At 31.5% G+C, this 16991-nt stretch overlaps 1 long non-coding RNA gene across 1 annotated transcript; it reads right to left on the bottom strand.

Annotated features, from left to right (window-relative positions):
- Positions 1-12969: 12969 nt before the first annotated feature.
- On the bottom strand, positions 12970-16782 carry LOC130461003 (uncharacterized). Its single transcript, XR_008921287.1, has 5 exons — positions 16434-16782; positions 15587-15658; positions 15459-15477; positions 15200-15329; positions 12970-13154 (listed from the first exon to the last, which is right to left on the bottom strand). It is a non-coding gene; the product is annotated as an uncharacterized lncRNA (long non-coding RNA).
- Between the last annotated feature and the right edge of the window lie 209 nt (positions 16783-16991).

Genomic DNA, 16991 nt, shown 5'->3' with positions numbered 1-16991 from the left:
AACCAGAAGGCAAGCCTAAACTATAATCTCCTACAGCTAAAGCAGCAACTCTTGCTCCATTGCCTACTCGGAGATCCACTTCGCCTTTGCTCAAGCTCCTACTTCTTTTTAGTCCCTGCACATTACCAATAATGTGAGATCCACAAGCGGTATCAAATACCCAAGAAGCAGTTGTAGCTAAATTAACTTCTATGACATAGATACCTGAAGTTAAAGCACCAGTCTTCTTATCCTCCAGATACTTGGGGCAGTTCCTCTTCCAATGACCAATCTTGTGGCAGTGGTAGCACTCATGTTGAGCAGCTACCTTAGCCTTGGGAGTGGCCTTTGGCTTGGTTGAAGAGTTCTCATTGGCAACTACCTTGCCCTTGTTCTTCTTCATGGGAGCCCTTTTCTTCTTGAACTGCTTACCTTTACTAACCATTAGAACATCCTTATGTTTAGGTTTACTTGGTAAGTTTCTCTCAGCTGAATTAGTGAACCATGCAACTTTTGCAGGGTAGCCTCCCCTCCTTGCATGTAGAAGTTCAACTTAAAGTTATGAAAATCTTCAGGCAAGGATCTGATGACTATGTCAGTTGCCAGGTCCTTAGGATAAGGGAAGCCCAATTTCTCCATGGTCTGAAAATGTCCAATCAAATCGAACACATGCGGACCAACGGGCTTCCCCTCTTCCAACTTGGAATCCAGAAGTTTGCAGTTTGCTTCAAATCTCTCCAATCTAGCATTTTTCTGAAACAAAGTTTTCAGTTGCTGGATTATGCTATAGGCATCCAGACCATCAAAACGTTTTTGATACTCTGGTTCCATGCAAGCAAGCATCAAGCATGTTACTTGCAGGGAGTTATCCTCTAGAGTTTGTCTAGCTCGCCTTTGAGCTGCAGTAGCATTTTCTGGCAGGGGTTCAGGGAGAGGATTGTCAAGAACACTTTCTTTTCCTTATGCTCTGAGAACAATTCTCACAGCCATTTGCCATTGTAGGAAGTTGGTAGCATTCAGTTTGTCTTTTTCAATTAGAGGGCGCAAGTTAAAAGTAGAGTTGTTTGCACCAGACATGATAACTACAATAAAAAGTAAAGCAAGATTCAATATAATATTTATCAAAAGTAGCAATTAAACAAATTCAATTCACTACTACCCTTTATTCAAAATTAGAGGTCCCCATTGAATAAGGAATTAACCAAGATCCCCTCCCACTACAATCAAACGGACTTTGGCCCTGCTACTTTAATTTATAGTATTTGAGGTAAGTAAACATTTTACTAATTATAACTGATTATAACTCTTGGTAGACAGGTTAACAACTCTTTGTATTTTCCTATCTCTAAGCTTCAAAACCCAAAACTTTGTCTTTTGATAGTTTTGTTGAGTTAAACCAAACATTAACATGTAAGTTTCAAAAACCTACCCTACTATCCCCGGAATTATAAGCAACACCCTGCTTTGGCAGAACCTATTACTCATGATCTAAGGCTTTATAGGTGTTGTATGGAAAAGCACATAAACTCAATATTATTTTGGGACCTAAGTTTACTATGTTGGTTAATTAAAAGTGAACACATTGCTTTAAATAACCATATACATAAACTCAATAAGCATTTTAAGGCAATATAAAATGCATAAAAATTAAATGTGATCCTAGTATGGCCTTAAAAAATAAGCTCAAATCTTCTTGGGTTCCTGTTCATTTTTCTTGGATCTCTATCCTTGAATTTCTGATTGAACCTTCTTATTCCATCGAGCTTATAATACGAACTTTATAATCTAATTTAAACTTTTAAATTAAATTACAACAATACAGAACGATGCGCAGATCGTATTTTAAAATTTACAAGAATACAAAACGATACGCAGATCGTATTTTCTATCCTATTTTGGGCCATACTAGTCACTTGCCTGTAACAAAATATCATATATATTCCATACACGCATATAATATCAAACTATATTAAACAAAAAATTATTTACTTATTAACTGTTAATAAGCAAATAACTTTTCCAAAATAATTATAAAAACTCAAACAATTTAAGTTCAATATTACTTAGGAAACTTTATTATTTTAATTCAATTACTTATTTAAATATGGCTAGAATAATCTCATCAATCTATAATTTGCATTAAAAGGAAATTGATGATATGCTCAACATTGAAAATATAATTTTCCCAAAAAAAATATTTTCAAATTACTCAAAATAACAATATTTTAAATTTAGAAAACTAAATCAAAATAATTTTGACCTTTACCATACTAACAAAATCGAATCTTGTTTAGGAAAATTAGACTTTCCTTTTAATGAAAAAGTCAAATGATTGTCAATTTCCTTAACCACCACTAAAAACATGACTTAAAACTGATTTTAAAACTGATCGTGAGCTCCTTTTAATGCAACTGATTTTAAAACTGTTTTCTTATTTTATTATTATTACTTTTTTTTTAATTATTTTTTTTTAATTAATGATAATTGCAGCAGCAAAGGCTGTGAATTACCATTTAAAACTCTCGACAGAACCACAGTTTAAACGGAGCTCACGATTATTTTACCGGGCATCGCCGGCCAGCAACCACCAGAGTCGCCGGCCAGCAGCCACTCCGGCCGACCCGACCACCAGCAGAAAATCGGCCGACCCGCGATACATCGCAACTGCAGCGACTCAGGCGCAACAACAGCCAGGCGCAAGCAACGTCAATACGCCGCCTGTCCTGCCACCCTGCCGCCGCCCGTATTCCTGCCGGAAGGTCGCCTAATTCACCCGCCACCGTGGCTCCACCGTCGCAGGCGGTGGCCACCCAGCCATGGGGGTTGTTCTTTTAATTTGTGTAACAATTACCTAAATTAAATTAATCTTTATTCAACTTTTGTTAAAGATTAACAAAATTAATTAGGGTTTAATTATCCGAAAATAATGCTAGAAATTTTGAATAAATCAACAAACCTTAAACTGAATTTTAGGGTTGTTAAGAATCAGATTTCAATTTATAATCTTTATTAAAATTAAATCTAATAATAATTCAAGATTCAAGGCATAATTATCTCATTTTATTCAAATAATTCAGAAAAATAACAATTAAAATCCGAAAAATTCGAATTAAATTATTAGGAGGTTCTATTGAATTTTCTTAACAAATAAAATCAAAAAATTTAATTGTTATCCTTAAATTTTATGATTAATCGAATTAAACATAAAAATTAACCAAATTCAATGATTAATATACAAAAATTCCGAAAAATAGTTAAACAATTACCAAAAAATTTCGGCTATTGTATAAAAATTAGGGGATAATCAGTAGATTTATTTAACAATTAAAAATCAAATCTTTAATTGTTAACAAATTATTTCCATGATTAATCTTATTAACCAATAAAAAATTTAAAATCTATCGAATTTAATTTTTAAAAAAATCCAAATTTTTTTGTGTGATATTAACTGTTAATATCGGACTTAGGTTAAAATTTTCGGAATTTATAAATTTATTTTGAGCAAAAATTAAATAAATCACGATTTATTAATTCCAATCAATTAATATCATATATTAATTTTGCAAATTCAAGCCATAAATAAATCTTCCCTTAATTGAATCAAAATAATAATGTTGCATACAATCATGATCATAAAATATTATGCAAGAGGCTAAAACTGATACCACTGTAGGAACATATAGATGCATAAAGCGGAATTTCAGGAAACAATTTCCTAACATCTATCACAGGATCTCATGCATAACAATAGTATAGATCAGATTAAGTCGAAAGAATAATCACCTTTGAAGCGTGTTCTCCCGTTCGTATGCAAGCTTCGAAGATCTTAGAGCCCCACTTGTTGCTCCTCTACTCAGTCCACAAGCACGAATTGAATCCCACGTATGCTAGTACGGAAGAGAACGATCACAATCTGTCTCTTGCTTTGTTTGGGATGTACGGCGTTTAGAGAATGACAGTTAGGGTTTTTGTGTTTTCTTTTTGTGTCAGATATTCAATGAACGTAGTTACTGAATCCCTGACATTATAACTATTATAATGTTTAGGGCTTTTAAGTTAACACAAAGCCCAACCTTATTTCTCTTAGCAGGCCGGTTGCCATAGGACCTTTTGGGCCCATTCCAATTAGTGCTTATATGTGTGACCTTATAGGATTAATATATTTTAGTTGTAGGTCCAATCAATATTGTCCTACTAATCACATTTATTCTCTAGCAAGCAAATATGATTACTAAAATAATTAATTTATTATCTTCATAATTAATTCCTATTTATATTTAGTAATTGCCGGAAATGTCTAAGGACATAATTCCTTCAATTGGTACAGGAACAAACAAAGGTGCACACTAATCTGTCAGAAACTTGACGTACTAGTTTCTTCCTTGTTCCTGCGAGTTCAAGTTCAACATTGAGGAAGTCGCTGGTTCATTGGTGGCCCGTGAGTTATGCTTAGGAACTCATGATGGTGCGGCATTTTAGATGGCATATTACATCAGCACCTTAAATGGGAACATAGATCAAAATTCGGAGAGGAACTTTTGGACAAAGGAACACCTCAAGATTCACAACTATGTTTAATGGAAAATTTTGACTTTAAGTCGAATCTGAGGTATGTTTATTTCAACAATCTGTTATTTGTTTCAATACGGAACCCAAGCAAAGTAGTGTTCCTAGATCTAATAACTAGACTTTATGAATTCCTAAGTGAGGGGGAACAACGCATGGCACTAGTTGTTCCTAGTAATTCATTAGCAATATATTTTATTCTCTCACTAAAAGGCTTATTAATAATGTAGGGAAATATTATACAAGTTTGAAATTCGTTGAAGTTTCCTCGAATTTCCCTTAAGACTCATTGAATTGTGTATTATATGTGTATAGTTTATGTGAATAGTCTTTCTTATAAAATTGACACCACAATCTTTCTATGTCTTGTACGTAGTCATGAGCTAGAATTGAATTAAGGACTCACTGATGTCGTTGTAATATCACCCTTAGTTTCCAAACTGCTTATGCGTTAATAAAAAGGAAAAAGAAGCAAAAGTGAAGTTCCATTTCCTTATGGATCAAAACAAGGCTTTTTCATTCGATCCATGTGCACTCTTAAGAATGTCCAAATCCTGTAATGTGTGATAATTTATTTCTTCCATGATATCCACCAATTAAACTCTTGTTCCTCACAAAAATGTTTCCTACACATTTTCTACCGTATCTCTACAACATATTATAGATCACAAAATCAATTCATATCACACATTGATTTCTTTTTCTTTTCAAAACATTCTCAAAATTCATCACTATACAAAAATCCTCTACGAAATATTCCTCCTTTATCACTTAATCAATATAGCAGTAGTTGAGGGGGAACTAATGAGGAAGGTGATTGATAGAGCGTTCATTTATATTTTGAAAGAAAAAAAAAACAATAGGAGATGAAAAAAAAATGGAGACAAAAGTAATCAAAATGAAAAAAGAGGGGAACAAAAGGAGAGCTATGTGAAGGAAGAAATAGAAGGGATAAGAAGTTCCTACAAGCAGTTAAGTTTGCAAGTTGAAATACAAATGAAGCTGTCAGTATCTCAAAGAATTATCTTTCAAAAATATTAAGTTCTTTAATGGTTCACAAGGGAACTTACACCATAAACGTAAGTTCCTACAAAAAAATTATTGAATCAAGGAACTATCAAAAAGCTTTAAATAAATTATACGAAGAAGAAAAGGAAACTATGTACTGCTAAAGAAGAAGAAAGAGAAGGAACAACAATGTATTTTATGAGGAGGAACTTCAGTTGAATTTGCGAGAAAAAAGGAGGCATGCTTGAGAAACAAGTGACAAAGGAATAAATCTATTCATCCCATTAGCCTGCCTATCTCTTCATAAATTTTTCCATCAATTATCTATTTTCTTTGGAACTTATTAGACATTTGACTTATTCTTATTAATGTGTTGCACTTTGGTGAAAATGAGATTATACTTGTTGACAACTACACTTTAGCTTCTATGACTGATTTATTGATGTATGCGTGAGGATGGCTAATATTACTAGATTGACGTTTGAGCAAATTAATACTTTCTTTTGCCTCATGTTTGACCATTAACTATATGTTCTTGGTGGTGTGGTGTCAATGTACATCTGGAAGATTGTATATAAATCCTTGAAACGAAGTACACTTTTTGATGATGTCAAAGGGGGAAGAGAAAAGGCAAAGATACTTATTTCCTACTTTTATAAGATGATTAATAGTTATTTATGTTTTATTCTCTACTAAATAATGATCTTGCTACTAAGTTCCTGTTAGTTTTATTATTACTTTGCCTTGGTTTGTCATCACTAAAAAGGGGGGAATTGTTGAGCCAATATGGTTTTGATGATGACAAACTAACGTAATCAACTAACGTGGTTTTCAAGTTGTATGTGTGCAAGTATCATTAATGAATAGTTGTGCCCAAGTCATCAATAATAAAGCTGACTGGAAGTTGATGATTGTGAGATGCTTATAACAAAGAAGCATAAAATCCAGAGCTAGAATTATAGAGCAGTTCCTAAGGATGAACTCTAGAGAAGCTGGGAGTTATAAAGTTCCTGCGGAAGAACTAGAACTCCAGATGAGCTAGAAGAATCCCGAAAGAGATGGTTGATCCTCTAAGTGGTTGATCCTCAAAGACGGTTGTTCACAAAGAAGGTTGTTCCCAAAGACGGTTGTTCCAAAGATGGCTGTTCCCAAAGACGTCTGTTCCCAAAGACGACTGTTCCCAAAGACGGCTGTTCCCAAAGACGTCTGTTCCCAAAGACGGCTGTTCCCAAACACGGCTGTTCCCAAAGACGGCTGTTCCTAAAGATGGTTGTTCCTAGAGATGGTTGTTCCTAAAGTTGGATGTTCCTAAAGATGGTTGTTCCTAAAGATGCTTGTTCCTGAGGATCAACCATTGTTCCCGAGGATCACTTGTTCCCGAGGAACAACCAATATGAGGAGCACTTGTTCCCGAGGAACAACCAACATGCAGAGCACTTGTTCCCGAGGAACCACCAACATGCGGAGCAACATGAAACATGAAGACAAGAAACAAGAGTTTATTTTCTAGGATTCATGTGAGTATGTGGAAACGTGAAAGGTAATGGAACAAGGTATCAAAAGGAACTCGTGGAACTCATGTCTAGGAACTTGGTCTGCATCCTAAATATAATGTCAGTATGCATTAATCTAATTGTCAGTAAGTTTAGAATATAAACGTGATTTAGGATAGATTATTTAAGAGTTTTAATTTGATTAAAAGTCCTTAAATAAATAGGTAATTGACTAACTCTAGGATTCTTAATAAGATAAATATGTTTTATATTTTGGAATTAATTAGTTAATTAATTAGAGTCCTATTAAGTTGGATATCTTGGAATTAACTAATTAATTAATTAGAGTCCTATTAACATGGAAGCAACTTTCACATAATCTAGTTTTATAAAATTTTGTATGACTAGACAAGAAAATTTAATTTCAGTTCGGTAAGTTCAGAAGAAAAAGAAATTCAAAAAAAAAATGTCATTTAATAGCATTCAAACAAAAATATTAGACAAGGCAAGAACCTGTCAAACACGTCGATTACTTTTTATATCTTCCTTAAAACGAAGTGTCTTGATTTTGAATTCAGCAAATGTGTGTAGCATTTTTGTCACCTTATCCTCATTCCTCAACCTCAAGTCTTTATACGAGGAAGTACAAATACATATCAGATATGTATGGAGAAATACATATTAGAACAAAAGACAAAATAGAAAAAAGGACAAAAAATTAATTAAATGGTACTTTTCTAAACACAAATGGTACTTTTTTTTTACAGAATGGTACTTTTTTACATGAATGATACTTCCTTTTTTGTCTTTTAGCTATTTGTCTTTTAGTTGATATGTGTGTTTCCACATATCAGATATGCGAAAAAACGAACCCGTCTTTATACAAGTTACTTTCAAATGTCATGCTACTTTCATCAGATTTTCCTTTTTTTTTTGTTTACGGTTGTAATGATTTGACCCTTTTTTCGTTAGTAAAAACAAATTAATAGTCTTAATACGCGGATATTAAATAAAAAGGGACTTTATTATTTTGTTGAATGAATTTGGGGTTATTTCATGTATGTAGTCAAAACCTACAATTTAAATGGTAAGCTTAAACAAGTCCAAGGTCGTTTAGTCTTTGGGTTCATATGATGTTGTATTGTTACATAGATAACTTTATTATCAATTATCTGTTGGTCCAATGGTGATTGAGGCTGAACTTGGTAGGGTTCATATGATGTTGTATTGTTACATAGATAACTTTATAACCAATTTTATGTTGGTTCAGTGGTGATTGGGGCTGAACTTGGTAGGAATGATCCGTGTTCGATCCCCCGCAACAACAATTGAGAGGGAACGAGAACCTATCCACCCAAAACTCGCCGCGAATCTGGATTAGCCTAAGGGTGAACCGGGTACTAACACCAAAATAGCATAGATAACTTTATAAATGAAATTTATGGTCGGGTTGTTTCCTCATTGAATTTTCTTTATCATATTGACATTTTTTTATAGTTGACTGAAATTTATGGTCGGGTTATTTCCTCATTGAATTTTCTTTATCATGTTGACATTTGTTATAGTTGTTCTGCACGTGAAACAATGGGTTTCGGATGAAGAACTTTTCGTTGATGTGGAAGATCTAGCTTGATTTAATTGTATGGAGCCCAAATATATCTGCACAAGAGTAAGATTACTAGCCTCGGGGGTGTTTTCGAGGAAAGCCCCTTTCGATGTCTAAGTAAGCACTTGATTCAGACTAGAGAGAGTTCTCTAGAGAATTGTAAGTGTGAAGGCAATAAATGGACGAAACTTGATATATGCGCTTATAGTATTCGAGTAATGAATGCAGGTAGGGAATTTATTACTAATGGGTCTTTGGCCACTTGAATAAGGCAAGGAGCCTTTAGTAGATGTTGGCTTATGTTGTGTTTGACCAAGTGGACTTTTGATCAGCAGGCCTAATTGCTATTCAATTGAGCACCGAAACAATAGTTAACTAAGTTTGAAATGGGACGACATGTAATGTTATGTAGCTAAATGGTTAAGCCTTTCATAGTTCTTCCAAGGGTACTCTGGTCTCGTATGAAAGAAGCTAAAGTGACACTTTTATACTATTTGAGTTACAAACAATAGAAGTTCGGTTGTGTAGTCCGGGCCCAAATCATGATTGGGTTATGTAATTATGTTCATTAATACTGTGTAACTAAGAAATTTCCGTCAATTAAATTTTGATTTAATCGACTTCCTTACAAAAAAATGTTATGGAGTACTTTATTTTAATAGACTAGATTTTAGCCCGTGCGATGCACGGATTTTATAAATTGTTAAATTAAAATAAGACTCTTATATATACCAACTACTATATTTTACATATTATATTATTATTTTTATTTTGGATTGAATTTCATTTTAGATTTACTTTTTAATTATCAGAGTGTTTGATTTTGGATGAAATTGTATATGTGTAATATTAATAATGAATTAATAAAAATATCTACGTGGCACCTAATTATTTATATACATAACACTCGACTTTTTTAATTCAAAAATAATTTCAAAATCTTACTTTCATTGGCCGAAACCATTAGATTTCCTAGGTGGCGCTCTAATATTGGATTAATGTTTGATTTTTGATTGAATTTTATTTTAGATTAGTCTTTGATTTTGGATTAATTTTATTTTAGATTTTTTTTCAATTATTAGAGTGTTTTTATTTTGGATGGATTTGTATATATTAGTAATTAATTAATTAAAATATCTACGTGGCACTAATTAATTATATACGTGACACTCGGTTTTTTTAATTAAAAAAAAATAGAAATCTTATTTTTTATTGGTCGAAACCATTCAATTTCCTAAGTGACACTCTAATATTGGATTGATGTTTGATTTTTGATTGAATTTTATTTTATATTAGTCTTTGATTTTGGATTAAATTTATTTTAGATTAATTTTTTTAATTATTAGAGTGTTTGATTTAGGATGAAATTGTACATGCGTAATATTAATAATTAAATAATAAAAATATTTACGTGTCACCTAATTGTTTATCTACGTGGCACTCGACTTTTTTAATTCAAAAATAATTTTGAACTCTTATTTTTAATTGTCCTTTCCTTCTTTTTCTTTTGTTTTGCATTTGTGTTCCATTAATCAGTAGCTGCGTTAGCTATAATATGAACCTGGGTTCTGCTGAAAAGGGGGCTTCTGATGATCAAATATCTCGGTTACATTGCTGGAACAAAAAGTCTTGCGCGCAACAGGTGTACAATAAATTTATTGTACACCAAAATAACTTTAATCCATTTTTTTTGTAACTTTAACCTAGTTTTGATTAACTTTTATATTAGTAAAAAAAATGTTGATAGATAAACATTTTAAAGGATTAAATGATTAATTTTATACATTATTAGTGATTTTGTTGAAATAAGTTTTATTAAAATGAAAAAATTTATCACTAAAAAATACATAACTTTTACATATATAAGCCCAACTTTTAAGCATTTTGAGTTAACTTTTACTCCGGTGTACAATAATTATTGTACAACCCTTGTAAATAAGAATTTGTGTTGCTGGAAATTTAAATTGGTTGATAACAATTTAGATGCTGGGAATTCCTGCCCTGCTAAGGACAATCCAGTAAGTTTAATTACCTCCTTAAATTAATCATTTAAATGACAGTTTTTCTAATTTTTGTGATTTTTTTTGATTTTTTAGAAAATAAGTTTAAGTTTTATAATTGTATAAAATAACATTTTTTTTATATTTTGGATTGAATTTTATTTTAGATTAGTGTTTGATTTTGGATGGAGTTGTATTTATTAGTAATTAAATAATTAAAATATATAATTAATTATCTACGTGTCACTCGAATTTTTTAATTCAAAAATAAATTAGAAATCTTATTTTTCATTGGCCGAAACCATTAGTAATCATAGGTGGCACTCTAATATTTCAGCAAATATGCCTCCTCGTGCAATGCACGGATTCTAATAAATTGTAAAGTTAAAATAAAACTTTTGTATATACCAAGTACTATATTTATATATTAGATTAAATTATTTTTTATTTTGGATTGAATTTCATTTTAAATTTATTTTTTAATTATTAGAGTGTTTGATTTTGGATGAAATTGTATATGCGTAATATTAATAATTAATTAATAAAAAATATTTATGTGGCGCCTAATTATTTATCTACTTGGCATTCGAATTTTTTAATTCAAAAATAATTTCAAAATATTATTTTTCATTGGCCGAAAGCATTGAATTTCCTACGTGGCGCTCTAATATTGGATTAGTGTTTGATTTTATATTGAATTTTATTATAGATTAGTGTTTGATTTTGGATGAATTTTATTTTAGATTTTTTTATTTTATTATTAGAGTGTTTGATTTTGGATGGAGTTGTATATATATTAATTAATTAATTAATTAATTAATTAAAATATCTACGTGGCACCTAATCAATTATCTATGTGGCACTTGATTATTTTAATTCAAAAATAAATTAGAAATCTTTTATTTCATTGGTCGAAACTAATAGTAATTCTAGGTGGCGCTCTAATATTTCAGCAAATATGCCTCCTTTATATATATATATATATATATATATATATATATATATATATATATATATATATATATATATATATATATATATATATATATATATATATATATATATATATATTAGATTAGATTATTTTTGATTTTGGATTGAATTTCATTTTAGGTTTATTTTTTTAATTATTAGAGTGTTTGATTTTGGATGAAATTGTATACGCGTAATATTAATAATTAATTAATAAAAATATCTACGTGGAGCCTAATTATTTATCCCGTGGCACTCGACTATTCTAATTCAAAATATTATTTTTCATTGGCCGAAAATATTAGATTTTCTACATGGCGATCTAATATTAGATTAATGTTTAATTTTAGATTGAATTTTATTTTAGATTAGTGTTTGATTTTGGATGAATTTTATTTTAGATTAGTGTTTTATTTTGGATGAATTTTATTTTAGATATATTTTTTAATTATAAGAGTGTTTGATTTTGGATGAATTTTATTTTAGATTAGTGTTTTATTTTGGATGAATTTTATTTTAGATTTATTTTTTAATTATAAGAGTGTTTGATTTTGGATGGAGTTGTATATATTAGTAATTAATTAATTAAAATATCTATGTGACTCCTAATTAATTATCTAGTTGACACTTGATTATTAATTCAAAAATAAATTAGAAATCTTATTTTTCTTTGGCCGAAACCAATAGTAATCCTAGGTGGCGCTCTAATATTTCAGCAAATATGTCTTCTTTATATATATATATATATATATATATATATATGTATGTAGATTAGATTAGAGTAATATATGAATAATGACTTTAATTTTACTACCACTCTACGAGACAGCCTAATCTTTGTATTTTCGAATGAAATACTCTGTAGTATTTTCTTTTTATATATCATGGTATGTAAATATTCTGTTTGAAAATATTAATAATATAGACCGGCCGATGATATTGTCAAAAATAATAAGTACATAAAAATGGTAAAATACAACTCCGTATAACCTTCTAGATTAGTAAAATCAATTAATAAATACATAAAAATGGGAAAAAAAATTAACAGCGTTTACTGATAATCTTCTAGCACAAATGCACTATTAATAGGATCCCAATTAATAAATACATTAATTACAAATATCATGTTATCACATATAAAATAATCTATCTATTAAAATAAAATACATTTTTTTGTCAAGTACTTAATTTTTCTGTATGATTTGATTTACTACATAATTGTTGTGCTTTTTATCTATTGCGGTCTTATATTATAGCCAAACTAGTCTTATATGTACGCGATGTGTGCGAAATCTTATAAAAACTTAATATTGTGTTGTTACAACTAATATATCACAACGGTAGATCAAAATTTCATTACTGAAGTGGAAAATGTTCGCAATTGTTCTCAAATCTATGAATCTATTTCAATGAATTTTCATTCTTGGAGATGACATTGGTCAAGTCCGAAGGCTTGAATTGTTGCCCGAGTTTGAAGTTGTGAGCTCAAATCTTCAATCTTTTGCTAGTGCAATCCTTCCACTGAGCTACCTATATACATACAATATAGTTTAGTGTTGATGTCACTGAAAGTTGCATCCATGAGCTATGTGCATGTTGCAAAGCTTATAAAACCCAAAAAACCTCTATAAACACAAAAGTAAGGAGCTAGAATTAGATCAAGGAAGATCAATATGATGCACTCTTATTTTCCCCGAAAGACCCTCAAAAACCTCTAATTATCACTCCCTACTTAGGAAGATCAATCAGTCATCGACACCCCTGTGTAAAATAAAAATGAGATACCATGGAGTTTTCTTGAGATGCACTTTCTTCAATTTACCTTAAATTCAACACAATCTAAAACCAACAAAAGCTCACTATACTCGTACATAAGGAACCGGTCCAACATAATTTGGCTAAAACCAAAAAAATACTAATAGGGATTTTGCAACAAAAGGTGGAAAAAACAGAGTTAAGGAAAGAAACAACAACCAACAAAGAAGGGTGCACAAACCGCACCCTAAAAAAAAAAACAGTTTAGCAAAAACAGAACAACCTAGCAACAATAATGCTAAGACAGCAGCAGAACAGTGCAGCAGAATACAATAGCTGCTGTTGGGAAAAACAAAAGAAAAACAACACTTGAAACAACCTGCGTACAGCAGGAACAACCTAGCAACAGAAAGTAGAGCTGCAATGAACAACTCATAGCAGCAGACCGTAACAACACAACAAACAGCTTGCAAACACTAACAGCACAACCAATTTGCACATATCAGAAATCTGAAAATCAAACTGCACCTACAGAACCCAGTTGTGTACTTCTGCAGAATCTTCTTCCCCAACATCTTAGAACCAGTTTTCATGCACTTTTTTTTGAAATTAAATTTGCTATTATATAAATTTCATACGTAATTGCATATAAGACTGATAATTTAAGCATTTTCCAGACAAATATTTCATTGGGTATCTGCAAATTTAATTTTTTTTTGTTTAAGTAGATATGTATCTACACAGGAGAAGGATTCACATTTGATTGGCTTCTTATTCTATACATTAGATTGGCTTCTTATTCGTATTTTATGCATTAGATTCACATTAGATTGGCTTCTTATTCTATCTCTATTATATAAGCTAACGATGCATAGATAGTTGGAGATTAAACCAAGCCCATTAAAGTCATCATTCAGATAAAGACTAATAGAGGATTAGGTGTACATTAGGTTTACCCTTCCAGATGAGATTTTAATTCGTTTACGGAAGCCAATCTAATATCACTATTAGATTGGACATTAATATCACTAATTTATATTATTGAGGATGACTATTAGATTCCTATTAGATTGTCATATCTAATTATGAGTTTACAGATCGCGAATCATCTAACTATATAATTAGATGATTCGCGATATAATTATTTGCGTCTAATAGCATTTGAACCTATACCAAAGGTTTAGAAGACCTATGTCCTATCCATATATTAGACTACGGACGCTTTTCATTCCTTACAAAATTTGATATGATGTGATTAAAATTATTTGTGACGGACTCGCTGACTTGGTAACAACTTTAGGATTTAGAAATCTAGTCCATGCCTTGAGACATGAGTTTACTTTACAAATAAGCCTATTTGTTTAGCAAATATCTGAATCAGGTTGGAATAAGAAATCTCATTCCTGCTGTTTGCTTTTGCCTTTTTTATATTATTTGTTTTTTGAAAGTCCGATACCTTGAATCCCCCAAGTATCAGATTAAGCTCCCAGCAAACTAACACAAACTTATTAATCTGGGATCTCTATTACGTTGTCACAAACTTCTGATCATCTTTATATCACAAACTTTCTGATATAATACGTTGTCCAGAGAAATTAGAAATTATATAATCAACTTAAAAACATGAAAGAAAAGTTGTATATCTTCAGCAAATTGGGATTATAAAAATGAGGTAGTGAAATAAGCTACTGCGTAATTTTGCAGCTCAAATAGACGTGTCTTTCCAAACAGGTGGAAGGTCATCTAGACCTATCACACGGGGTGAGGGCATTCATAAATGACAAAATTATTGAGCTCAGTAGTTGAGATTTTTACTTTACCAGGAGTGTAGAGTATTGACACGTAGTTGCCTCTTTTAATTCCCGCAGCAGCTGAACTGCCAGGATCGCGCCAAAATCATCAAGTTGGATGTCAACACTTTTATGGGAGTTTCTTGCATAAAGACGGTATCTGAAGTTGAAACATCGAGAAGGTGTTCACGTACTGAAATCATTGAAATTGAGTGTTCGGATAAAAATTTAATAAAGATCTAAATCGTGGGTGCTAGATTTTAAACTTAAATTAGGTAAGATGTCATACCATTTGATTATTGAAGAGCCTGTTAAGAAATTCAAACAAAAATAGGAAAAAAAACACATCAAATCAACAAAATCTCCAGAATCAATTCGGAAAAAATGAAAATTTAATAAAAATTGTTGAAATCTCACCCGAATTCAATAACGCATTATCAAGTTCAATAGCTTGCGCGCAATTCGAATAGAAACCTCTTTATGAAGAAACTGAGCAGAAATCAACAAATTACCATATCAGAATAAAAACCCTAAAACTGAATTTTGTGGCTGTTATTTCAGAATAAATTGGAATTAGCTCAATGTCCAGAAAGAGGATTCAATAAGCTAATTAAGACATGAAAGAGGAGTCAGTCTTCACAGGAATTAGCAAGAAGAGGAATTAAATCAATTGAATCAATTGGAGTATAAGAACCCGTTTATATTTTATTCTCATGCTTCCATCTACTGAAATAAAATATTAAAATTGGAATTTGGATAAAAACCCTAAAACTGAAATAAAACCCGAAAAATAAAAAATAAGAGATAATTACTTTGAATTTCGATTGAGCCTTCCTAATTATTTTAGGGTTGATCCTTCCTAGTGACATATAGCATGAACATTCAAATTTAATTGTAAGTTATAAGTAGTAATTTGTCCTCAAAATTGATTTTAAATTCCACAGCAGCCCATCTAATTGAAACACTACTATTTTTCAAAAGTCATACTAAGAACAAATCAATGACTAAGAAATCTAAAATCTCGTTAAGAAAATCGAAACAATATACAAACGTGAATAAATGATCCTACTCGAATTCTACAACGAAGATACTCCAGAAACACAACCTTCAACAATTTTCCAAACACTAAATATAATTAACCAAATAATCACAACCAAAACATCCAGATAGACTATATTCAAATTCCCAACACAAAATTCATAAGCCTGATCAAAGAATCACTCAAAAGTTAAAAGAAGCGGAGAAGTAAAAGACTGACATATACCAAAAACAATGTTCGTAGGCTTCATGGCAACCTGATTCTTAGCAGCATCACCGATCAAACGCTGCACAAACAAACACAATCAAACTAATCAGATTACCTTTTATTAACCCCATTAAAGTAAATCATCTTTGTATCTAATTAACATAAGTAACCCGTGAAAAACTAAAAAAACTACATCTTCTTTGTTAATTGTTAATTTACATGGTCACTCTCAAATATTAATCCAACAATTTACCAAAAAGCAGCAGCAGAACTGCCCAGCGCTAAGAAAGCGGCGGAGTATACGGTGGTCGGCGACTGAGCGACAACGGTGATTTGGAGGAGGGTGAATTTGGATTGCAGGATCCTAATGCGGAGGTCGTCTTTTCAATGGCGGCGACTCATCCATGTTTACCTCCTCCCGTCACGCTTTAAAGTTTCCGGCGTTTTCAACGGCTTCGTGACGAAGATAGAGAATAAAAGACGGTGATGGTGATGGTGATGGTGATGGCGATGGACGGAGGAGAGGATGAAGCGAGGAGAAGGTTTTGGGGGAGTAGAAGAAATCAGAAGAGAAGA

The sequence above is a fragment of the Spinacia oleracea genome, chromosome 5 (genome assembly GCF_020520425.1).
Source record: "Spinacia oleracea cultivar Varoflay chromosome 5, BTI_SOV_V1, whole genome shotgun sequence".
Taxonomy (NCBI): Eukaryota; Viridiplantae; Streptophyta; class Magnoliopsida; order Caryophyllales; family Amaranthaceae; genus Spinacia; species Spinacia oleracea.
The sequence above is the reverse complement of the archived record's forward strand: the minus strand, read 5'-3'. Positions and strand labels throughout refer to the sequence as shown.